The sequence below is a fragment of the Scyliorhinus torazame genome, chromosome 4 (genome assembly GCF_047496885.1).
Source record: "Scyliorhinus torazame isolate Kashiwa2021f chromosome 4, sScyTor2.1, whole genome shotgun sequence".
Lineage (NCBI taxonomy): Eukaryota > Metazoa > Chordata > Chondrichthyes > Carcharhiniformes > Scyliorhinidae > Scyliorhinus > Scyliorhinus torazame.
The window spans coordinates 365,013,424-365,040,368 of record NC_092710.1 but is presented as its reverse complement, the minus strand read 5'-3'; positions in this window follow the sequence as shown (position 1 = coordinate 365,040,368).

Below are 26,945 nucleotides of genomic sequence, written 5' to 3'. Positions count from 1 at the left end.
TCACATTTCCTGTCTAACTCAGGCATGTGGGTCAATGCTGAGTGTGTGAACTGGAATCAATAGTGAAATATCTGCCCCGGGCGGTTCACATTTCCTGTCTAACTCAGGCAGGGGGGATCAGTGCTGAGTGTGTGAACTGGAATCAATAGTGAAATATCTGCCCCGGGAGTTCACATTTCCTGTCTAACTCAGGCAGGGGGGTCAATGCTGAGTGTGTTAACAGGAATCAATAGTGAAATATCTGCCCCGGGCGGTTCACATTTCCTGTCTAACTCAGGCAGGGGGGTCAATGCTGAGTGTGTGAACTGGAATCAATAGTGAAATATCTGCCCCGGGCGGTTCACATTTTCTGTCTAACTCAGGCAGGGGGGATCAGTGCTGAGTGTGTGAACTGGAATCAATAGTGAAATATCTGCCCCGGGCGGTTCACATTTCCTGTCTAACTCAGGCAGGGGGGTCAATGCTGAGTGTGTGAACTGGAATCAATAGTGAAATATCTGCCCCGGGCGGTTCACATTTCCTGTCTAACTCAGGCAGGGGGTCAATGCTGAGTGTGTGAACTGGAATCAATAGTAAAATATCTGCCCCGGGCGGTTCACATTTCCTGTCTAACTCAGGCAGGGGGATCAATGCTGAGTGTGTGAACTGGAATCAATAGTGAAATATCTGCCCCGGGCGGTTCACATTTCCTGTCTAACTCAGGCAGGGGGGTCAATGCTGAGTGTGTGAACTGGAATCACGATTGAAATATCTGCCCCGGGCGGTTCACATTTCCTGTCTAACTCAGGCAGGGGGGATCAATGCTGAGTGTGTGAACTGGAATCAATAGTGAAATCTCTGCCCCGGGCGGTTCACATTTCCTGTCTAACTCAGGCAGGGGGGTCAATGCTGAGTGTGTGAACTGGAATCAACAGTGAAATATCTGCCCCAGGCGGTTCACATTTCCTGTCTAACTCAGGCAGGGGAAGTTAATGCTGAGTGTGTGAACTGGAATCAATAGTGAAATATCTGCCCCGGGAGTTCACATTTCCTGTCTAACTCAGGCAGGGGGGTCAATGCTGAGTGTGTTAACAGGAATCAACAGTGAAATATCTGCCCCGGGCGGTTCACATTTCCTGTCTAACTCAGGCAGGGGAATCAATGCTGAGAGTGTGAACTGGAAGCAACAGTGAAATATCTGCCCCGGGCGGTTCACATTTCCTGTCTAACTCAGGCAGGGGGGTCAATGCTGAGTGTGTGAACTGGAATCAATAGTGAAATATCTGCCCCGGGCGGTTCACATTTCCTGTCTAACTCAGGCAGGGGGTCAATGCTGAGTGTGTGAACTGTAATCAATAGTGAAATATCTGCCCCGGGCGGTTCACATTTCCTGTCTAACTCAGGCATGTGGGTCAATGCTGAGTGTGTGAACTGGAATCAATAGTGAAATATCTGCCCCGGGCGGTTCACATTTCCTGTCTAACTCAGGCAGGGGGGTCAATGCTGAGTGTGTGAACTGGAATCAATAGTGAAATATCTGCCCCGGGCGGTTCACATTTCCTGTCTAACTCAGGCAGGGGGGTCAATGCTGAGTGTGTGAACTGGAATCAATAGTGAAATATCTGCCCCGGGCGGTTCACATTTCCTGTCTAACTCAGGCAGGGGGTCAATGCTGAGTGTGTGAACTGTAATCAATAGTGAAATATCTGCCCCGGGCGGTTCACATTTCCTGTCTAACTCAGGCAGGGGGGTCAATGCTGAGTGTGTGAACTGTAATCAAGAGTGAAATATCTGCCCCGGGAAGTTCACATTTCCTGTCTAACTCAGGCAGGGGGGTTATTGCTGAGTGTGTGACCTGGAATCAAGAGTGAAATAACTGCCCCGGGCGGTTCACATTTCCTGTCTAACTCAGGCAGGCGGGTTATTGCTGAGTGTGTGAACTGGAATCAATAGTGAAATATCTGTCCCGGGCGGTTCACATTTCCTGTCTAACTCAGGCAGGGGGGTCAGTGCTGAGTGTGCGAACAGGAATCAATAATGAAATATCTGCCCCGGGCGGTTCACATTTCCTGTCTAACTCAGGCAGAGGGGGGGTCAATGCTGAGTGTGTGAACTGGAATCAATAATGAAATATCTGCCCCGGGCGGTTCACATTTCCTGTCTTACTCAGGCAGGGGGGGTCAATGCTGAGTGTGTGAACTGGAATCAATAGTGAAATATCTGCCCCGGGCGGTTCACATTTCCTGTCTAACACAGGCAGGGTGATCGATGCTGAGTGTGTGAACTGGAATCAATAGTGAAATATCTGCCCCGGGCAGTTCACATTTCCTGTGAAACTCAGGCAGGGGGATCGATGCTGAGTGTGTGAACTGGAATCAATAGTGAAATATCTGCCCCGGGCTGTTCACTTTTCCTGTCTAACTCAGGCAGGGGGGTCACTGCTGAGTGTGTGAACTGGAATCAATAGTGAAATATCTGCCCCGGGCGGTTCACATTTCCTGTCTAACTCAGGCAGGGGGGTCAATGCTGAGTGTGTGAACTGGAATCAATAGTGAAATATCTGCCCCGGGCGGTTCGCATTTCCTGTCTAACTCAGGCAGGGGGGTCAATGCTGAGTTTGTGAACTGGAATCAATAGTGAAATATCTGGCCCGGGCGGTTCACTTTTCCTGTCTAACTCAGGCAGGGGGGTCAATGCTGAGTGTGTGAACTGGAATTAATAGTGAAATATCTGCCCCGGGCGGTTCACATTTCCTGTCGAACTCAGGCAGGGGGATCAATGCTGAGTGTGTGAACTGGAATCAATAGTGAAATATCTGCCCCGGGCGGTTCACATTTCCTGTCTAACTCAGGCAGGGGGATCAATGCTGAGTGTGTGAACTGGAATCAATAGCGAAATATCTGCCCCGGGCGGTTCACATTTCCTGTCTAACTCAGGCAGGGGGGTCAATGCTGAGTGTGTGAACTGGAATCACGAGTGAAATATCTGCCCCGGGCGGTTCACATTTCCTGTCTAACTCAGGCAGGGGGGATCAATGCTGAGTGTGTGAACTGGAATCAATAGTGAAATCTCTGCCCCGGGCGGTTCACATTTCCTGTCTAACTCAGGCAGGGGGAGTTAATGCTGAGTGTGTGAACTGGAATCAATAGTGAAATATCTGCCCCGGGAGTTCACATTTCCTGTCTAACTCAGGCAGGGGGGTTATTGCTGAGTGCGTGACCTGGAATCAAGAGTGAAATAACTGCCCCGGGCGGTTCACATTTCCTGTCTAACTCAGGCAGGGGGGGTCAGTGCTGAGTGTGTGAACTGGAATCAATAATGAAATATCTGCCCCGGGCGGTTCACATTTCCTGTCTAACTCAGGCAGGGGGGGTCAATGCTGAGTGTGTGAACTGGAATCAATAGTGAAATATCTACCCCGGGCGGTTCACATTTCCTGTCTAACACAGGCAGGGTGATCGATGCTCAGTGTGTGAACTGGAATCAATAGTGAAATATCTGCCCCGGGCAGTTCACATTTCCTGTGAAACTCAGGCAGGGGGATCGATGCTGAGTGTGTGATCTGGAATCAATAGTGAAATATATGCCCCGTGCGGTTCACATTTCCTGTCTAACTCAGGCAGCGGGGTCAATGCTGAGTGTGTGAACTGGAATCAATATTGAAATATCTGACCCGGGCGGTTCACATTTCCTGTCTAACTCAGGCAGGGGGATCAATGCTGAGTGTGTGAACTGGAATCAATAGTGAAATATCTGCCCCGGGCGGTTCACATTTCCTGTCTAACTCAGGCAGGGGGATCAATGCTGAGTGTGTGAACTGGAATCAATAGTGAAATATCTGCCCCGGGCGGTTCACATTTCCTGTCTAACTCAGGCAGGGGGATCAATGCTGAGTGTGTGAACTGGAATCAATAGTGAAATATCTGCCCCGGGCGGTTCACATTTCCTGTCTAACTCTGGCAGGGGGGTCAATGCTGAGTGTGTGAACTGTAATCAATAGTGAAATATCTGCCCCGGGCGGTTCACATTTCCTGTCTAACACAGGCAGCGGGGTCAATGCTGAGTGTGTGAACTGGAATCAATAGTGAAATATCTGCCCCGGGCGGTTCACATTTCCTGTCTAACTCTGGCAGGGGGGTCAATGCTGAGTGTGTGAACTGTAATCAATAGTGAAATATCTGCCCCGGGCGGTTCACATTTCCTGTCTAACACAGGCAGCGGGGTCAATGCTGAGTGTGTGAACTGGAATCAATAGTGAAATATCTGCCCCGGGCGGTACACATTTCCTGCCTAACTCAGGCAGGGGGATCAATGCTGAGTGTGTGAACTGGAATCAATAGTGATATATCTGCCCGGGCGGTTCACATTTCCTGTCTAACTCAGGCAGGGGTGTCAGTGCTGAGTGTGTGAACTGGAATCAATAGTGAAATATCTGCCCCGGGCGATTCACATTTCCTGTCTAACTCAGGCAGGGGGGTCAATGCTGAGTGTGTGAACTGGAATCAATAGTGAAATATCTGCCCCGGGCGGTTCACATTTCCTGTCTAACTCAGGCAGGGTGATCAATGCTGAGTGTGTGAACTGGAATCAATAGTGAAATATTTGCCCCGGGCGGTTCACATTTCCTGTCTAACTCAGGCAGGGTGATCAATGCTGAGTGTGTGAACTGGAATCAATAGTGAAATATCTGCCCCGGGCAGTTCACACTTCCTGTCTAACTCAGGCAGGGGGATCAATGCTGAGTGTGTGAACTGGAATCAATAGTGAAATATCTGCCCCGGGCGGTTCACATTTCCTGTCTAACTCAGGCAGGGTGATCAATGCTGAGTGTGTGAACTGGAATCAATAGTGAAATATCTGCCCCGGGCGGTTCACATTTCCTGTCTAACTCAGGCAGGGGGGTCAATGCTGAGTGTGTGAACTGGAATCAATAGTGAAATATCTGCCCCGGGCGGTTCACATTTCCTGTCTAACTCAGGCAGGGTGATCAATGCTGAGTGTGTGAACTGGAATCAATAGTGAAATATCTGCCCCGGGCGGTTCACATTTCCTGTCTAACTCAGGCAGGGTGATCAATTCTGAGTGTGTGAACTGGAATCAATAGTGAAATATCTGCCCCGGGCGGTTCACATTTCCTGTCTAACTCAGGCAGGGGGGTCAATGCTGAGTGTGTGAACTGGAATCAATAGTGAAATATCTGCCCCGGGCGGTTCACATTTCCTGTCTAACTCAGGCAGGGGGGATCAATGCTGTGTGTGAACTGCAATCAATAATGAAATATATACCCCGGGCGGTTCACATTTCCTGTCTAACTCAGGCAGGGTGGTCAATGCTGAGTGTGTGAACTGGAATCAATAGTGAAATATCTGCCCCGGGCGGTTCACATTTCCTGTCTAACTCAGGCAGGGGGGTCAATGCTGAGTGTGTGAACTGGAATTAACAGTGAAATATCTGCCCCGGGCGGTTCACATTTCCTGTCTAACTCAGGCCGGGGGGGTCAATGCTGAGTGTGTGAACTGGAATCAATAGTGAAATATCTGCCCCGGGCGGTTCACATTTCCTGTCTAACTCAGGCAGGGGGATAAATGCTGAGTGTGTGAACTGGAATCAATAGTGAAATATCTGCCCCGGGCGGTTCACATTTCCTGTCTAACTCAGGCAGGGGGGTCAATGCTGAGTGTGTGAACTGGAATCAATAGTGAAATATCTGCCCCGGGCGGTTCACATTTCCTGTCTAACTCAGGCAGGGGGATAAATGCTGAGTGTGTGAACTGGAATCAATAGTGAAATATCTGCCCCGGGCGATTCACATTTCCTGTCTAACTCAGGCAGGGGGGTCAATGCTGAGTGTGTGAACTGGAATCAATATTGAAATATCTGCCCCGGGCGGTTCACATTTCCGGTCTAACTCAGGCAGGGGGGTCACTGCTGAGTGTGTGAACTGGAATCAATAGTGAAATATCTGCGCCGGGCGGTTCACATTTCCTGTCTAACTCAGGCAGAGGGGTCAATGCTGAGTGTGTGAACTGGAATCAATAGTGAAATATCTGCCCCGGGCGGTTCACATTTCCTGACTAACTCAGGCAGGGGATCAATGCTGAGTGTGTGAACTGGAATCAATAGTGAAATATCTGCCCCGGGCGGTTCACATTTCCTGTCTAACTCAGGCAGGGGGGTCACTGCTGTGTGTGTGAACTGGAATCAATAGTGAAATATCTGCCCCGGGCGGTTCACATTTCCTGTCTAACTCAGGCAGGGGGGTCAATGCTGAGTGTGTGAACTGGAATCAACAGTGAAATATCTGCCCCCGGCGGTTCACATTTCCTGTCTAACTCAGGCAGGGGGGTCAATGCTGAGTGTGTGAACTGGAATCAATAGTGAAATATCTGCCCCGGGCGGTTCACATTTCCTGTCTAACGCAAGCAGGGGGATCAATGCTGAGTGTGTGAATTGGAATCAATAGTGAAATATCTGCCCCGGGCGGTTCACATTTCCTGTCTAACTCAGGCAGGGGGATCAATGCTGAGTGTGTGAACTGGAATCAATAGTGCAATATCTGCCCCGGGCGGTTCACATTTCCTGTCTAACACAGGCAGCGGGGTCAATGCTGAGTGTGTGATCTGGAATCAATAGTGAAATATCTGCCTCGGGCGGTTCACATTTCCTGTCTAACTCAGGCAGGGGGGTCAATGCTGAGTGTGTGAACTGGAATTAATAGTGAAATATCTGCCCCGGGCGGCTCACATTTCCTGTCTAACTCAGGCAGGGGGGTCAATGCTGAGTGTGTGAACTGGAATTAATAGTGAAATATCTGCCCCGGGCGGTTCACATTTCCTGTCTAACGCAGGCAGGGGGATCAATGCTGAGTGTGTGAACTGGAATCAATAGCGAAAAATCTGCCCCGGGCGGTTCACATTTCCTGTCTAACTCAGGCAGGGGGGTCACTGCTGAGTGTGTGAACTGGAATCAATAGTGAAATATCTGCCCCGAGCGGTTCACATTTCCTGTCCAACTCAGGCAGAGGGGTCAATGCTGTGTGTGAACTGCAATCAATAATGAAATATATACCCCGGGCGGTTCACATTTCCTATCTAACTCAGGCAGGGGGACGAATGCTGAGTGTATGAACTGGAATCAATAGTGAAATATCTGCCCCGGGCGAGTCACATTTCCTCTCTATCTCAGGCAGGGTGGTCAATGCTGAGTGTGTGAACTGGAATCAATAGTGAAATATCTGCACCGGGCGGTTCACATTTCCTATCTAACTCAGGCAGCGGGCTCGATGCTGAGTGTGTGAACTGGAATCAAGAGTGAAATATCTGCCCCGGGCGGTTCACATTTCCTATCTAACTCAGGCAGCGGGCTCGATGCTGAGTGTGTGAACTGGAATCAAGAGTGAAATATCTGCCCCGGGCGGTTCACATTTCCTGTCTAATTCAGGCAGGGGGGTCAATGCTGAGTGTGTGAACTGGAAACAATAGTGAAATTCTATCTCGGGCGGTTCACATTTCCTGTCTAACTCAGGCAGGGTGATCAATGCTGAGTGTGTGAACTGGAATCAATAGTGAAATATCTGCCCCGGGCGGTTCACATTTCCTGTCTAACTCAGGCAGGGAGGTCAATGCTGAGCGTGTGAACTGGAATTAATAGTGAAATATCTGCCCCGGGCGGTTCACATTTCCTGTCTAACTCAGGCAGGGTGATCGATGCTGAGTTTGTGAACTGGAATCAACAGTGAAATATCTGCACCGGGCGGTTCACATTTCCTATCTAACTCAGGCAGCGGGCTCGATGCTGAGTGTGTGAACTGGAATCAAGAGTGAAATATCTGCCCCGGGCGGTTCACATTTCCTGTCTAACTCAGGCAGGGTGATCAATGCTGAGTGTGTGAACTGGAATCAATAGTGAAATATCTGCCCCGGGCGGTTCACATTTCCTGTCTTACTCAGGCAGGGAGGTCAATGCTGAGCGTGTGAACTGGAATTAATAGTGAAATATCTGCCCCGGGCGGTTCACATTTCCTGTCTAACTCAGGCAGCGGGATCGATGCTGAGTGTGTGAACTGGAATCAAGAGTGAAATATCTGCCCCGGGCAGTTCACATTTCCTGTCTAACTCAGGCAGGGGGGTCAATCCTGAGTGTGTGAACTGGAATCAAGAGTGAAATATCTGCCCCGGGCGGTTCACATTTCCTGTCTAATTCAGGCAGGGGGGTCAATGCTGAGTGTGTGAACTGGAAACAATAGTGAAATTCTATCTCGGGCGGCTCACATTTCCTGTCTAACTCAGGCAGGGTGATCAATGCTGAGTGTGTGAACTGGAATCAATAGTGAAATATCTGCCCCGGGCGGTTCACATTTCCTGTCTAACTCAGGCAGGGAGGTCAATGCTGAGTGTGTGAACTGGAATTAATAGGGAAATATCTGCCCCGGGCGGTTCACATTTCCTGTCTAACTCAGGCATGGGGGGTCAAACCTGAGTGTTTGAACTGGAATCAATAGTGAAATATCTGCCCCGGGCGGTTCACATTTCCTGTCTAACTCAGGCAGGGGGGTCAATGCTGAGTGTGTGAACTGGAATCAATAGTGAAATATCTGCCCCGGGCGGTTCACATTTCCTGTCTAACTCAGGCAGGGGGATCAATGCTGAGTGTGTGAACTGGAATCAATAGTGAAATATCTGCGCCGGGCGGTTCACATTTCCTGTCTAACTCAGGCAGGGGGGTCAATGCTGAGTGTGTGAACTGGAATTAACAGTGAAATATCTGCCCCGGGCGGTTCACATTTCCTGTCTAACTCAGGCAGGGGGGGTCAATGCTGAGTGTGTGAACTGGAATCAATAGTGAAATATCTGCCCCGGGCGGTTCACATTTCCTGTCTAACTCAGGCAGGGGGATCAATGCTGAGTGTGTGAACTGGAATCAATAGTGAAATATCTGCCCCGGGCGATTCACATTTCCTGTCTAACTCAGGCAGGGGGGTCAATGCTGAGTGTGTGAACTGGAATCAATATTGAAATATCTGCCCCGGGCGGTTCACATTTCCGGTCTAACTCAGGCAGGGGGGTCACTGCTGAGTGTGTGAACTGGAATCAATAGTGAAATATCTGCGCCGGGCGGTTCACATTTCCTGTCTAACTCAGGCAGAGGGGTCAATGCTGAGTGTGTGAACTGGAATCAATAGTGAAATATCTGCCCCGGGCGGATCACATTTCCTGACTAACTCAGGCAGGGGATCAATGCTGAGTGTGTGAACTGGAATCAATAGTGAAATATCTGCCCCGGGCGGTTCACATTTCCTGTCTAACTCAGGCAGGGGGGTCACTGCTGTGTGTGTGAACTGGAATCAATAGTGAAATATCTGCCCCGGGCGGTTCACATTTCCTGTCTAACTCAGGCAGGGGGGTCAATGCTGAGTGTGTGAACTGGAATCAACAGTGAAATATCTGCCCCCGGCGGTTCACATTTCCTGTCTAACTCAGGCAGGGGGGTCAATGCTGAGTGTGTGAACTGGAATCAATAGTGAAATATCTGCCCCGGGCGGTTCACATTTCCTGTCTAACGCAAGCAGGGGGATCAATGCTGAGTGTGTGAATTGGAATCAATAGTGAAATATCTGCCACGGGCGGTTCACATTTCCTGTCTAACTCAGGCAGGGGGATCAATGCTGAGTGTGTGAACTGGAATCAATAGTGCAATATCTGCCCCGGGCGGTTCACATTTCCTGTCTAACACAGGCAGCGGGGTCAATGCTGAGTGTGTGAACTGGAATCAATAGTGCAATACCTGCCCCGGGCGGTTCACATTTCCTGTCTAACTCAGGCAGGGGGATCAATGCTGAGTGTGTGAACTGGAATCAATAGTGCAATATCTGCCCCGGGCGGTTCACATTTCCTGTCTAACTCAGGCAGGGGGGTCAATGCTGAGTGTGTGAACTGGAATCAAGAGTGAAATATCTGCCCCGGGCGGTTCACATTTCCTGTCTAACGCAAGCAGGGGGATCAATGCTGAGTGTGTGAATTGGAATCAATAGTGAAATATCTGCCACGGGCGGTTCACATTTCCTGTCTAACTCGGGCAGGGGGATCAATGCTGAGTGTGTGAACTGGAATCAATAGTGAAATATCTGTCCCGGGCGGCTCACATTTCCTGTCTAACTCAGGCAGTGGGGTCAATGCTGAGTGTGTGAACTGGAATTAATAGTGAAATATCTGCCCCGGGCGGTTCACATTTCCTGTCTAACGCAGGCAGGGGGATCAATGCTGAGTGTGTGAACTGGAATCAATAGTGAAAAATCTGCCCCGGGCGGTTCACATTTCCTGTCTAACTCAGGCAGGGGGGTCACTGCTGAGTGTGTGAACTGGAATCAATAGTGAAATATCTGCCCCGAGCGGTTCACATTTCCTGTCCAACTCAGGCAGGGGGGTCAATGCTGAGTGTGTGAACTGGAATCAATAGTGAAATATCTGCCCCGGGCGGTTCACATTTCCTGTCTAACTCAGGCAGGGGGGTCAATGCTGAGTGTGTGAACTGGAATCAATAGTGAAATATCTGTCCCGGGCGGTTCACATTTCCTGTCTAACTCAGGCAGGGGGGTCAATGCTGAGTGTGTGAACTGGAATTAATAGTGAAATATCTGCCCCGGGCGGTTCACATTTCCTGTCTAACGCAGGCAGGGGGATCAATGCTGAGTGTGTGAACTGGAATCAATAGTGAAATATCTGCCCCGGGCGGTTCACATTTCCTGTCGAACTCAGGCAGGGGGGTCACTGCTGAGTGTGTGAACTGGTATCAATAGTGAAATATCTGCCCCGGGCGGTTCACATTTCCTGTCTAACTCAGGCAGGGGGGTCAATGCTGAATGTGTGAACTGGAATCAATAGTGAAATATCTGCCCCGGGCGGTTCACCTTTCCTGTCTAACTCAGGCAGGGGGGTCAATGCTGAGTGTGTGAACTGGAATCAATAGTGAAATATCTGGCCCGGGCGGTTCACTTTTCCTGTCTAGCTCAGGCAGGGGGGTCAATGCTGAGTGTGTGAACTGGAATTAATAGTGAAATATCTGCCCCGGGCGGTTCACATTTCCTGTCTAACGCAGGCAGGGGGTCAATGCTGAGTGTGTGAACTGGAATCAATAGTGAAATATCTGCCGCGGGCGGTTCACATTTCCTGTCTAACTCAGGCAGTGGGATCAATGCTGAGTGTATGAACTGGAATCAATAGTGAAATATCTGCCCCGGGCGGTTCACATTTCCTGTCTAACTCAGGCAGGGGGATCAATGCTGAGTGTGTGAACTGGAATCAATAGTGAAATATCTGCCCCGGGCGGTTCACATTTCCTGTCTAACTCAGGCAGGGGGGTCAATGCTGAGTGTGTGAACTGGAATCACGAGTGAAATATCTGCCCCGGGCGGTTCACATTTCCTGTCTAACTCAGGCAGGAGGGATCAATGCTGAGTGTGTGAACTGGAATCAATAGTGAAATATCTGCCCCGGGCGGTTCACATTTCCTGTCTAACTCAGGCATGGGGGTCAATGCTGAGTGTGTGAACTGTAATCAATAGTGAAATATCTGCCCCGGGCGGTTCACATTTCCTGTCTAACACAGGCAGCGGGGTCAATGCTGAGTGTGTGAACTGGAATCAATAGTGATATATCTGCCCCGGGCGGTTCACATTTCCTGTCTAACTCAGGCAGGGGTGTCAGTGCTGAGTGTGTGAACTGGAATCAAGAGTGAAATATCTGCCCCGGGTGGTTCACATTTCCTGTCTAACTCAGGCAGGGGGGTCAATGCTGAGTGTGTGAACTGGAATCAATAGTGAAATATCTGCCCCGGGCGGTTCACATTTCCTGTCTAACTCAGGCAGGGTGATCAATGCTGAGTGTGTGAACTGGAATCAATAGTGAAATATCTGCCCCGGGCGATTCACATTTCCTGTCTAACTCAGGCAGGGGGGTCAATGCTGAGTGTGTGAACTGGAATCAATAGTGAAATATCTGCCCCGGGCGGTTCACATTTCCTGTCTAACTCAGGCAGGGGGGTCAATGCTCAGTGTGTGAACTGGAATCAATAGTGAAATATCTGCCCCGGGCGGTTCACATTTCCTGTCTAACTCAGGCAGGGGGGATCGATGCTGTGTGTGAACTGCAATCAATAATGAAATATATACCCCGGGCGGTTCACATTTCCTGTCTAACTCAGGCAGGGGGACGAATGCTGAGTGTGTGAACTGGAATCAATAGTGAAATATCTGCCCCGGGCGAGTCACATTTCCTCTCTATCTCAGGCAGGGTGGTCAATGCTGAGTGTGAACTGGAATAAATAGTGAAATATCTGCCCCGGGCGGTTCACATTTAAGTCTAACACAGGCAGGGTGATCGATGCTGAGTTTGTGAACTGGAATCAACAGTGAAATATCTGCACCGGGCGGTTCACATTTCCTATCTAACTCAGGCAGGGGGGGTCAATGCTGAGTGTGTGAACTGGAATCAATAGTGAAATATCTGTCCCGGGCGGTTCACATTTCCTGTCTAACTCAGGCAGCGGGATCGATGCTGAGTGTGTGAACTGGAATCAAGAGTGAAATATCTGCCCCGGGCGGTTCACATTTCCTGTCTAATTAAGGCAGGGGGGTCAATGCTGAGTGTGTGAACTGGAAACAATAGTGAAATTCTATCTCGGGCGGTTCACATTTAGTGTCTAACTCAGGCAGGGTGATCAATGCTGAGTGTGTGAACTGGAATCAATAGTGAAATATCTGCCCCGGGCGGTTCACATTTCCTGTCTAACTCAGGCAGGGAGGTCAATGCTGAGCGTGTGAACTGGAATTAATAGTGAAATATCTGCCCCGGGCGGTTCACATTTCCTGTCTAACTCAGGCAGGGGGGGTCAATGCTGAGTGTGTGAACTGGAATCAATAGTGAAATATCTGCCCCGGGCGGTTCACATTTCCTGTCTAACTCAGGCAGGGGGGTCACTGCTGAGTGTGTAAACTGGAATCAATAGTGAAATATCTGCCCCGGGCGGTTCACATTTCCTGTCGAACTCAGGCAGGGGGGTCACTGCTGAGTGTGTGAACTGGTATCAATAGTGAAATATCTGCCCCGGGCGGTTCACATTTCCTGTCTAACTCAGGCAGGGGGGTCAATGCTGAGTGTGTGAACTGGAATCAATAGTGAAATATCTGCCCCGGGCGGTTCACCTTTCCTGTCTAACTCAGGCAGGGGGGTCAATGCTGAGTGTATGAACTGGAATCAATAGTGAAATATCTGGCCCGGGCGGTTCACTTTTCCTGTCTAGCTCAGGCAGGGGGGTCAATGCTGAGTGTGTGAACTGGAATTAATAGTGAAATATCTGCCCCGAGCGGTTCACATTTCCTGTCTAACGCAGGCAGGGGGTCAATGCTGAGTGTGTGAACTGGAATCAATAGTGAAATATCTGCCGCGGGCGGTTCACATTTCCTGTCTAACTCAGGCAGTGGGATCAATGCTGAGTGTATGAACTGGAATCAATAGTGAAATATCTGCCCCGGGCGGTTCACATTTCCTGTCTAACTCAGGCAGGGGGATCAATGCTGAGTGTGTGAACTGGAATCAATAGTGAAATATCTGCCCCGGGCGGTTCACATTTCCTGTCTAACTCAGGCAGGGGGGTCAATGCTGAGTGTGTGAACTGGAATCACGAGTGAAATATCTGCCCCGGGCGGTTCACATTTCCTGTCTAACTCAGGCAGGAGGGATCAATGCTGAGTGTGTGAACTGGAATCAATAGTGAAATATCTGCCCCGGGCGGTTCACATTTCCTGTCTAACTCAGGCATGGGGGTCAATGCTGAGTGTGTGAACTGTAATCAATAGTGAAATATCTGCCCCGGGCGGTTCACATTTCCTGTCTAACACAGGCAGCGGGGACAATGCTGAGTGTGTGAACTGGAATCAATAGTGAAATATCTGCCCCGGGCGGTTCACATTTCCTGCCTAACTCAGGCAGGGGGATCAATGCTGAGTGTGTGAACTGGAATCAATAGTGATATATCTGCCCCGGGCGGTTCACATTTCCTGTCTAACTCAGGCAGGGGTGTCAGTGCTGAGTGTGTGAACTGGAATCAAGAGTGAAATATCTGCCCCGGGTGGTTCACATTTCCTGTCTAACTCAGGCAGGGGGGTCAATGCTGAGTGTGTGAACTGGAATCAATAGTGAAATATCTGCCCCGGGCGGTTCACATTTCCTGTCTAACTCAGGCAGGGTGATCAATGCTGAGTGTGTGAACTGGAATCAATAGTGAAATATCTGCCCCGGGCGGTTCACATTTCCTGTCTAACTCAGGCAGGGTGATCAATGCTGAGTGTGTGAACTGGAATCAATAGTGAAATATCTGCCCCGGGCGGTTCACATTTCCTGTCTAACTCAGGCAGGGGGGTCAATGCTGAGTGTGTGAACTGGAATCAATAGTGAAATATCAGTCCCGGGCGGCTCACATTTCCTGTCTAACTCAGGCAGGGGGGTCAATGCTGAGTGTGTGAACTGGAATTAATAGTGAAATATCTGCCCCGGGCGGTTCACATTTCCTGTCTAACGCAGGCAGGGGGATCAATGCTGAGTGTGTGAACTGGAATCAATAGCGAAAAATCTGCCCCGGGCGGTTCACATTTCCTGTCTAACTCAGGCAGGGGGGTCACTGCTGAGTGTGTGAACTGGAATCAATAGTGAAATATCTGCCCCGAGCGGTTCACATTTCCTGTCCAACTCAGGCAGGGGGGTCAATGCTGTGTGTGAACTGCAATCAATAATGAAATATATACCCCGGGCGGTTCACATTTCCTATCTAACTCAGGCAGGGGGACGAATGCTGAGTGTATGAACTGGAATCAATAGTGAAATATCTGCCCCGGGCGAGTCACATTTCCTCTCTATCTCAGGCAGGGTGGTCAATGCTGAGTGTGTGAACTGGAATCAATAGTGAAATATCTGCACCGGGCGGTTCACATTTCCTATCTAACTCAGGCAGCGGGCTCGATGCTGAGTGTGTGAACTGGAATCAAGAGTGAAATATCTGCCCCGGGCGGTTCACATTTCCTATCTAACTCAGGCAGCGGGTTCGATGCTGAGTGTGTGAACTGGAATCAAGAGTGAAATATCTGCCCCGGGCGGTTCACATTTCCTGTCTAATTCAGGCAGGGGGGTCAATGCTGAGTGTGTGAACTGGAAACAAAAGTGAAATTCTATCTCGGGCGGTTCACATTTCCTGTCTAACTCAGGCAGGGTGATCAATGCTGAGTGTGTGAACTGGAATCAATAGTGAAATATCTGCCCCGGGCGGTTCACATTTCCTGTCTAACTCAGGCAGGGAGGTCAATGCTGAGCGTGTGAACTGGAATTAATAGTGAAATATCTGCCCCGGGCGGTTCACATTTCCTGTCTAACTCAGGCAGGGTGATCGATGCTGAGTTTGTGAACTGGAATCAACAGTGAAATATCTGCACCGGGCGGTTCACATTTCCTATCTAACTCAGGCAGCGGGCTCGATGCTGAGTGTGTGAACTGGAATCAAGAGTGAAATATCTGCCCCGGGCGGTTCACATTTCCTGTCTAACTCAGGCAGGGTGATCAATGCTGAGTGTGTGAACTGGAATCAATAGTGAAATATCTGCCCCGGGCGGTTCACATTTCCTGTCTTACTCAGGCAGGGAGGTCAATGCTGAGCGTGTGAACTGGAATTAATAGTGAAATATCTGCCCCGGGCGGTTCACATTTCCTGTCTAACTCAGGCAGCGGGATCGATGCTGAGTGTGTGAACTGGAATCAATAGTGAAATATCTGCCCCGGGCAGTTCACATTTCCTGTCTAACTCAGGCAGGGGGGTCAATCCTGAGTGTGTGAACTGGAATCAAGAGTGAAATATCTGCCCCGGGCGGTTCACATTTCCTGTCTAATTCAGGCAGGGGGGTCAATGCTGAGTGTGTGAACTGGAAACAATAGTGAAATTCTATCTCGGGCGGCTCACATTTCCTATCTAACTCAGGCAGGGTGATCAATGCTGAGTGTGTGAAATGGAATCAATAGTGAAATATCTGCCCCGGGCGGTTCACATTTCCTGTCTAACTCAGGCAGGGAGGTCAATGCTGAGTGTGTGAACTGGAATTAATAGGGAAATATCTGCCCCGGGCGGTTCACATTTCCTGTCTAACTCAGGCATGGGGGGTCAAACCTGAGTGTGTGAACTGGAATCAATAGTGAAATATCTGCCCCGGGCGGTTCACATTTCCTGCCTAACTCAGGCAGGGGGGTCAATGCTGAGTGTGTGAACTGGAATCAATAGTGAAATATCTGCCCCGGGCGGTTCACATTTCCTGTCTAACTCAGGCAGGGGGATCAATGCTGAGTGTGTGAACTGGAATCAATAGTGAAATATCTGCGCCGGGCGGTTCACATTTCCTGTCTAACTCAGGCAGGGGGGTCAATGCTGAGTGTGTGAACTGGAATTAACAGTGAAATATCTGCCCCGGGCGGTTCACATTTCCTGTCTAACTCAGGCAGGGGGGGTCAATGCTGAGTGTGTGAACTGGAATCAATAGTGAAATATCTGCCCCGGGCGGTTCACATTTCCTGTCTAACTCAGGCAGGGGGATCAATGCTGAGTGTGTGAACTGGAATCAATAGTGAAATATCTGCCCCGGGCGATTCACATTTCCTGTCTAACTCAGGCAGGGGGGTCAATGCTGAGTGTGTGAACTGGAATCAATATTGAAATATCTGCCCCGGGCGGTTCACATTTCCGGTCTAACTCAGGCAGGGGGGTCACTGCTGAGTGTGTGAACTGGAATCAATAGTGAAATATCTGCGCCGGGCGGTTCACATTTCCTGTCTAACTCAGGCAGAGGGGTCAATGCTGAGTGTGTGAACTGGAATCAATAGTGAAATATCTGCCCCGGGCGGATCACATTTCCTGACTAACTCAGGCAGGGGATCAATGCTGAGTGTGTGAACTGGAATCAATAGTGAAATATCTGCCCCGGGCGGTTCACATTTCCTGTCTAACTCAGGCAGGGGGGTCACTGCTGTGTGTGTGAACTGGAATCAATAGTGAAATATCTGCCCCGGGCGGTTCACATTTCCTGTCTAACTCAGGCAGGGGGGTCAATGCTGAGTGTGTGAACTGGAATCAACAGTGAAATATCTGCCCCCGGCGGTTCACATTTCCTGTCTAACTCAGGCAGGGGGGTCAATGCTGAGTGTGTGAACTGGAATCAATAGTGAAATATCTGCCCCGGGCGGTTCACATTTCCTGTCTAACGCAAGCAGGGGGATCAATGCTGAGTGTGTGAATTGGAATCAATAGTGAAATATCTGCCACGGGCGGTTCACATTTCCTGTCTAACTCAGGCAGGGGGATCAATGCTGAGTGTGTGAACTGGAATCAATAGTGCAATATCTGCCCCGGGCGGTTCACATTTCCTGTCTAACACAGGCAGCGGGGTCAATGCTGAGTGTGTGAACTGGAATCAATAGTGCAATACCTGCCCCGGGCGGTTAACATTTCCTGTCTAACTCAGGCAGGGGGATCAATGCTGAGTGTGTGAACTGGAATCAATAGTGCAATATCTGCCCCGGGCGGTTCACATTTCCTGTCTAACTCAGGCAGGGGGGTCAATGCTGAGTGTGTGAACTGGAATCAAGAGTGAAATATCTGCCCCGGGCGGTTCACATTTCCTGTCTAACGCAAGCAGGGGGATCAATGCTGAGTGTGTGAATTGGAATCAATAGTGAAATATCTGCCACGGGCGGTTCACATTTCCTGTCTAACTCGGGCAGGGGGATCAATGCTGAGTGTGTGAACTGGAATCAATAGTGAAATATCTGTCCCGGGCGGCTCACATTTCCTGTCTAACTCAGGCAGTGGGGTCAATGCTGAGTGTGTGAACTGGAATTAATAGTGAAATATCTGCCCCGGGCGGTTCACATTTCCTGTCTAACGCAGGCAGGGGGATCAATGCTGAGTGTGTGAACTGGAATCAATAGTGAAAAATCTGCCCCGGGCGGTTCACATTTCCTGTCTAACTCAGGCAGGGGGGTCACTGCTGAGTGTGTGAACTGGAATCAATCGTGAAATATCTGCCCCGAGCGGTTCACATTTCCTGTCCAACTCAGGCAGGGGGGTCAATGCTGAGTGTGTGAACTGGAATCAATAGTGAAATATCTGCCCCGAGCGGTTCACATTTCCTGTCCAACTCAGGCAGGGGGGTCAATGCTGAGTGTGTGAACTGGAATCAATAGTGAAATATCTGCCCCGGGCGGTTCACATTTCCTGTCTAACTCAGGCAGGGGGGTCAATGCTGAGTGTGTGAACTGGAATCAATAGTGAAATATCTGCCCCGGGCGGTTCACATTTCCTGTCTAACTCAGGCAGGGGGGTCAATGCTGAATGTGTGAACTGGAATCAATAGTGAAATATCTGCCCCGGGCGGTTCACCTTTCCTGTCTAACTCAGGCAGGGGGGTCAATGCTGAGTGTGTGAACTGGAATCAATAGTGAAATATCTGGCCCGGGCGGTTCACTTTTCCTGTCTAGCTCAGGAAGGGGGGTCAATGCTGAGTGTGTGAACTGGAATTAATAGTGAAATATCTGCCCCGGGCGGTTCACATTTCCTGTCTAACGCAGGCAGGGGGTCAATGCTGAGTGTGTGAACTGGAATCAATAGTGAAATATCTGCCCCGGGCGGTTCACATTTCCTGTCTAACTCAGGCAGGGGGATCAATGCTGAGTGTGTGAACTGGAATCAATAGTGAAATATCTGCCCCGGGCGGTTCACATTTCCTGTCTAACTCAGGCAGGGGGGTCAATGCTGAGTGTGTGAACTGGAATCACGAGTGAAATATCTGCCCCGGGCGGTTCACATTTCCTGTCTAACTCAGGCAGGAGGGATCAATGCTCAGTGTGTGAACTGGAATCAATAGTGAAATATCTGCCCCGGGCGGTTCACATTTCCTGTCTAACTCAGGCATGGGGGTCAATGCTGAGTGTGTGAACTGTAATCAATAGTGAAATATCTGCCCCGGGCGGTTCACATTTCCTGTCTAACACAGGCAGCGGGGTCAATGCTGAGTGTGTGAACTGGAATCAATAGTGATATATCTGCCCCGGGCGGTTCACATTTCCTGTCTAACTCAGGCAGGGGTGTCAGTGCTGAGCGTGTGAACTGGAATCAAGAGTGAAATATCTGCCCCGGGTGGTTCACATTTCCTGTCTAACTCAGGCAGGGGGGTCAATGCTGAGTGTGTGAACTGGAATCAATAGTGAAATATCTGCCCCGGGCGGTTCACATTTCCTGTCTAACTCAGGCAGGGTGATCAATGCTGAGTGTGTGAACTGGAATCAATAGTGAAATATCTGCCCCGGGCGGTTCACATTTCCTGTCTAACTCAGGCAGGGGGGTCAATGCTGAGTGTGTGAACTGGAATCAATAGTGAAATATCTGCCCCGGGCGGTTCACATTTCCTGTCTAACTCAGGCAGGGGGGTCAATGCTCAGTGTGTGAACTGGAATCAATAGTGAAATATCTGCCCCGGGCGGTTCACATTTCCTGTCTAACTCAGGCAGGGGGGATCGATGCTGTGTGTGAACTGCAATCAATAATGAAATATATACCCCGGGCGGTTCACATTTCCTGTCTAACTCAGGCAGGGGGACGAATGCTGAGTGTGTGAACTGGAATCAATAGTGAAATATCTGCCCCGGGCGAGTCACATTTCCTCTCTATCTCAGGCAGGGTGGTCAATGCTGAGTGTGAACTGGAATAAATAGTGAAATATCTGCCCCGGGCGGTTCACATTTAAGTCTAACACAGGCAGGGTGATCGATGCTGAGTTTGTGAACTGGAATCAACAGTGAAATATCTGCACCGGGCGGTTCACATTTCCTATCTAACTCAGGCAGGGGGGGTCAATGCTGAGTGTGTGAACTGGAATCAATAGTGAAATATCTGTCCCGGGCGGTTCACATTTCCTGTCTAACTCAGGCAGCGGGATCGATGCTGAGTGTGTGAACTGGAATCAAGAGTGAAATATCTGCCCCGGGCGGTTCACATTTCCTGTCTAATTAAGGCAGGGGGGTCAATGCTGAGTGTGTGAACTGGAAACAATAGTGAAATTCTATCTCGGGCGGTTCACATTTAGTGTCTAACTCAGGCAGGGTGATCAATGCTGAGTGTGTGAACTGGAATCAATAGTGAAATATCTGCCCCGGGCGGTTCACATTTCCTGTCTAACTCAGGCAGGGAGGTCAATGCTGAGCGTGTGAACTGGAATTAATAGTGAAATATCTGCCCCGGGCGGTTCACATTTCCTGTCTAACTCAGGCAGGGGGGGTCAATGCTGAGTGTGTGAACTGGAATCAATAGTGAAATATCTGCCCCGGGCGGTTCACATTTCCTGTCTAACTCAGGCAGGGGGGTCACTGCTGAGTGTGTAAACTGGAATCAATAGTGAAATATCTGCCCCGGGCGGTTCACATTTCCTGTCGAACTCAGGCAGGGGGGTCACTGCTGAGTGTGTGAACTGGTATCAATAGTGAAATATCTGCCCCGGGCGGTTCACATTTCCTGTCTAACTCAGGCAGGGGGGTCAATGCTGAGTGTGTGAACTGGAATCAATAGTGAAATATCTGCCCCGGGCGGTTCACCTTTCCTGTCTAACTCAGGCAGGGGGGTCAATGCTGAGTGTATGAACTGGAATCAATAGTGAAATATCTGCCCCGGGCGGTTCACATTTCCTGTCTAACTCAGGCAGGGGGGGTCAATGCTGAGTGTGTGAACTGGAATTAATAGTGAAATATCTGCCCCGGGCGGTTCACTTTTCCTGTCTAGCTCAGGCAGGGGGGTCAATGCTGAGTGTGTGAACTGGAATTAATAGTGAAATATCTGCCCCGAGCGGTTCACATTTCCTGTCTAACGCAGGCAGGGGGTCAATGCTGAGTGTGTGAACTGGAATCAATAGTGAAATATCTGCCGCGGGCGGTTCACATTTCCTGTCTAACTCAGGCAGTGGGATCAATGCTGAGTGTATGAACTGGAATCAATAGTGAAATATCTGCCCCGGGCGGTTCACATTTCCTGTCTAACTCAGGCAGGGGGATCAATGCTGAGTGTGTGAACTGGAATCAATAGTGAAATATCTGCCCCGGGCGGTTCACATTTCCTGTCTAACTCAGGCAGGGGGGTCAATGCTGAGTGTGTGAACTGGAATCACGAGTGAAATATCTGCCCCGGGCGGTTCACATTTCCTGTCTAACTCAGGCAGGAGGGATCAATGCTGAGTGTGTGAACTGGAATCAATAGTGAAATATCTGCCCCGGGCGGTTCACATTTCCTGCTAACTCAGGCATGGGGGTCAATGCTGAGTGTGTGAACTGTAATCAATAGTGAAATATCTGCCCCGGGCGGTTCACATTTCCTGTCTAACACAGGCAGCGGGGACAATGCTGAGTGTGTGAACTGGAATCAATAGTGAAATATCTGCCCCGGGCGGTTCACATTTCCTGCCTAACTCAGGCAGGGGGATCAATGCTGAGTGTGTGAACTGGAATCAATAGTGATATATCTGCCCCGGGCGGTTCACATTTCCTGTCTAACTCAGGCAGGGGTGTCAGTGCTGAGTGTGTGAACTGGAATCAAGAGTGAAATATCTGCCCCGGGTGGTTCACATTTCCTGTCTAACTCAGGCAGGGGGGTCAATGCTGAGTGTGTGAACTGGAATCAATAGTGAAATATCTGCCCCGGGCGGTTCACATTTCCTGTCTAACTCAGGCAGGGTGATCAATGCTGAGTGTGTGAACTGGAATCAATAGTGAAATATCTGCCCCGGGCGGTTCACATTTCCTGTCTAACTCAGGCAGGGTGATCAATGCTGAGTGTGTGAACTGGAATCAATAGTGAAATATCTGCCCCGGGCGGTTCACATTTCCTGTCTAACTCAGGCAGGGGGGTCAATGCTCAGTGTGTGAACTGGAATCAATAGTGAAATATCTGCCCCGGGCGGTTCACATTCCTGTCTAACTCAGGCAGGGGGGATCGATGCTGTGTGTGAACTGGAATCAATAGTGAAATATCTGCCCCGGGCGGTTCACATTTCCTGTCTAACTCAGGCAGGGGGGTCAATGCTGAGTGTGTGAACTGGAATCAATAGTGAAATATCTGCCCCGGGCGGTTCACATTTAAGTCTAACACAGGCAGGGTGATCGATGCTGAGTTTGTGAACTGGAATCAACAGTGAAATATCTGCACCGGGCGGTTCACATTTCCTATCTAACTCAGGCAGGGGGGGTCAATGCTGAGTGTGTGAACTGGAATCAATAGTGAAATATCTGTCCCGGGCGGTTCACATTTCCTGTCTAACTCAGGCAGCGGGATCGATGCTGAGTGTGTGAACTGGAATCAAGAGTGAAATATCTGCCCCGGGCGGTTCACATTTCCTGTCTAATTAAGGCAGGGGGGTCAATGCTGAGTGTGTGAACTGGAAACAATAGTGAAATTCTCTCTCGGGCGGTTCACATTTCCTGTCTAACTCAGGCAGGGTGATCAATGCTGAGTGTGTGAACTGGAATCAATAGTGAAATATCTGCCCCGGGCGGTTCACATTTCCTGTCTAACTCAGGCAGGGAGGTCAATGCTGAGCGTGTGAACTGGAATTAATAGTGAAATATCTGCCCCGGGCGGTTCACATTTCCTGTCTAACTCAGGCAGGGGGGGTCAATGCTGAGTGTGTGAACTGGAATCAATAGTGAAATATCTGCCCCGGGCGGTTCACATTTCCTGTCTAACTGAGGCAGGGGGGTCACTGCTGAGTGTGTAAACTGGAATCAATAGTGAAATATCTGCCCCGGGCGGTTCACATTTCCTGTCTAACTCAGGCAGGGGGGTCAATGCTGAGTGTGTGAACTGGAGTCAATAGTGAAATATCTGCCCCGGGCGGTTCACCTTTCCTGTCTAACTCAGGCAGGGGGGTCAATGCTGAGTGTGTGAACTGGAATCAATAGTGAAATATCTGGCCCGGGCGGTTCACTTTTCCTGTCTAACTCAGGCAGGGGGGTCAATGCTGAGTGTGTGAACTGGAATTAATAGTGAAATATCTGCCCCGGGCGGTTCACATTTCCTGTCTAACGCAGGCAGGGGGTCAATGCTGAGTGTGTGAACTGGAATCAATAGTGCAATATCTGCCCCGGGCGGTTCACATTTCCTGTCTAACACAGGCAGCGGGGTCAATGCTGAGTGTGTGAACTGGAATCAATAGTGAAATATCTGCCCCGGGCGGTTCACATTTCCTGTCTAACTCAGGCAGGGGGGTCAATGCTGAGTGTGTGAACTGGAATCAATAGTGAAATATGTGTCCCGGGCGGCTCACATTTCCTGTCTAACTCAGGCAGGGGGGTCAATGCTGAGTGTGTGAACTGGAATTAATAGTGAAATATCTGCCCCGGGCGGTTCACATTTCCTGTCTAACGCAGGCAGGGGGATCAATGCTGAGTGTGTGAACTGGAATCAATAGTGAAAAATCTGCCCCGGGCGGTTCACATTTCCTGTCTAACTCAGGCAGGGGGGTCACTGCTGAGTGTGTGAACTGGAATCAATAGTGAAATATCTGCCCCGAGCGGTTCACATTTCCTGTCCAACTCAGGCAGGGGGTCAATGCTGAGTGTGTGAACTGGAATCAATAGTGAAATATCTGCCCCGGGCGGTTCACATTTCCTGTCTAACTCAGGCAGGGGGGTCAATGCTGAGTGTGTGAACTGGAATCAATAGTGAAATATCTGTCCGGGCGGTTCACATTTCCTGTCTAACTCAGGCAGGGGGGTCAATGCTGAGTGTGTGAACTGGAATTAATAGTGAAATATCTGCCCCGGGCGGTTCACATTTCCTGTCTAACGCAGGCAGGGGGATCAATGCTGAGTGTGTGAACTGGAATCAATAGTGAAATATCTGCCCCGGGCGGTTCACATTTCCTGTCGAACTCAGGCAGGGGGGTCACTGCTGAGTGTGTGAACTGGTATCAATAGTGAAATGTCTGCCCCGGGCGGTTCACATTTCCTGTCTAACTCAGGCAGGGGGGTCAATGCTGAGTGTGTGAACTGGAATCAAGAGTGAAATATCTGCCCCGGGCGGTTCACCTTTCCTGTCTAACTCAGGCAGGGGGGTCAATGCTGAGTGTGTGAACTGGAATCAATAGTGAAATATCTGGCCCGGGCGGTTCACTTTTCCTGTCTAGCTCAGGCAGGGGGGTCAATGCTGAGTGTGTGAACTGGAATTAATAGTGAAATATCTGCCCCGGGCGGTTCACATTTCCTGTCTAACGCAGGCAGGGGGTCAATGCTGAGTGTGTGAACTGGAATCAATAGTGAAATATCTGCCGCGGGCGGTTCACATTTCCTGTCTAACTCAGGCAGTGGGATCAATGCTGAGTGTATGAACTGGAATCAATAGTGAAATATCTGCCCCGGGCGGTTCACATTTCCTGTCTAACTCAGGCAGGGGGATCAATGCTGAGTGTGTGAACTGGAATCAATAGTGAAATATCTGCCCCGGGCGGTTCACATTTCCTGTCTAACTCAGGCAGGGGGGTCAATGCTGAGTGTGTGAACTGGAATCACGAGTGAAATATCTGCCCCGGGCGGTTCACATTTCCTGTCTAACTCAGGCAGGAGGGATCAATGCTGAGTGTGTGAACTGGAATCAATAGTGAAATATCTGCCCCGGGGGGTTCACATTTCCTGTCTAACTCAGGCATGGGGGTCAATGCTGAGTGTGTGAACTGTAATCAATAGTGAAATATCTGCCCCGGGCGGTTCACATTTCCTGTCTAACACAGGCAGCGGGGTCAATGCTGAGTGTGTGAACTGGAATCAATAGTGAAATATCTGCCCCGGGCGGTTCACATTTCCTGTCTAACTCAGGCAGGGGGGTCAATGCTGAGTGTGTGAACTGGAATCAATAGTGAAATATCTGCCCCGGGCGATTCACATTTCCTGTCTAACTCAGGCAGGGGGGTCAATGCTGAGTGTGTGAACTGGAATCAATATTGAAATATCTGCCCCGGGCGGTTCACATTTCCGGTCTAACTCAGGCAGGGGGGTCACTGCTGAGTGTGTGAACTGGAATCAATAGTGAAATATCTGCGCCGGGCGGTTCACATTTCCTGTCTAACTCAGGCAGAGGGGTCAATGCTGAGTGTGTGAACTGGAATCAATAGTGAAATATCTGCCCCGGGCGGTTCACATTTCCTGACTAACTCAGGCAGGGGATCAATGCTGAGTGTGTGAACTGGAATCAATAGTGAAATATCTGCCCCGGGCGGTTCACATTTCCTGTCTAACTCAGGCAGGGGGGTCAATGCTGAGTGTGTGAACTGGAATCAACAGTGAAATATCTGCCCCCGGCGGTTCACATTTCCTGTCTAACTCAGGCAGGGGGGTCAATGCTGAGTGTGTGAACTGGAATCAATAGTGAAATATCTGCCCCGGGCGGTTCACATTTAAGTCTAACACAGGCAGGGTGATCGATGCTGAGTTTGTGAACTGGAATCAACAGTGAAATATCTGCACCGGGCGGTTCACATTTCCTATCTAACTCAGGCAGGGGGGGTCAATGCTGAGTGTGTGAACTGGAATCAATAGTGAAATATCTGTCCCGGGCGGTTCACATTTCCTGTCTAACTCAGGCAGCGGGATCGATGCTGAGTGTGTGAACTGGAATCAAGAGTGAAATATCTGCCCCGGGCGGTTCACATTTCCTGTCTAATTAAGGCAGGGGGGTCAATGCTGAGTGTGTGAACTGGAAACAATAGTGAAATTCTCTCTCGGGCGGTTCACATTTCCTGTCTAACTCAGGCAGGGTGATCAATGCTGAGTGTGTGAACTGGAATCAATAGTGAAATATCTGCCCCGGGCGGTTCACATTTCCTGTCTAACTCAGGCAGGGAGGTCAATGCTGAGCGTGTGAACTGGAATTAATAGTGAAATATCTGCCCCGGGCGGTTCACATTTCCTGTCTAACTCAGGCAGGGGGGGTCAATGCTGAGTGTGTGAACTGGAATCAATAGTGAAATATCTGCCCCGGGCGGTTCACATTTCCTGTCTAACTGAGGCAGGGGGGTCACTGCTGAGTGTGTAAACTGGAATCAATAGTGAAATATCTGCCCCGGGCGGTTCACATTTCCTGTCTAACTCAGGCAGGGGGGTCAATGCTGAGTGTGTGAACTGGAGTCAATAGTGAAATATCTGCCCCGGGCGGTTCACCTTTCCTGTCTAACTCAGGCAGGGGGGTCAATGCTGAGTGTGTGAACTGGAATCAATAGTGAAATATCTGGCCCGGGCGGTTCACTTTTCCTGTCTAACTCAGGCAGGGGGGTCAATGCTGAGTGTGTGAACTGGAATTAATAGTGAAATATCTGCCCCGGGCGGTTCACATTTCCTGTCTAACGCAGGCAGGGGGTCAATGCTGAGTGTGTGAACTGGAATCAATAGTGCAATATCTGCCCCGGGCGGTTCACATTTCCTGTCTAACACAGGCAGCGGGGTCAATGCTGAGTGTGTGAACTGGAATCAATAGTGAAATATCTGCCCCGGGCGGTTCACATTTCCTGTCTAACTCAGGCAGGGGGGTCAATGCTGAGTGTGTGAACTGGAATCAATAGTGAAATATGTGTCCCGGGCGGCTCACATTTCCTGTCTAATTCAGGCAGGGGGGTCAATGCTGAGTGTGTGAACTGGAATTAATAGTGAAATATCTGCCCCGGGCGGTTCACATTTCCTGTCTAACGCAGGCAGGGGGATCAATGCTGAGTGTGTGAACTGGAATCAATAGTGAAAAATCTGCCCCGGGCGGTTCACATTTCCTGTCTAACTCAGGCAGGGGGGTCACTGCTGAGTGTGTGAACTGGAATCAATAGTGAAATATCTGCCCCGAGCGGTTCACATTTCCTGTCC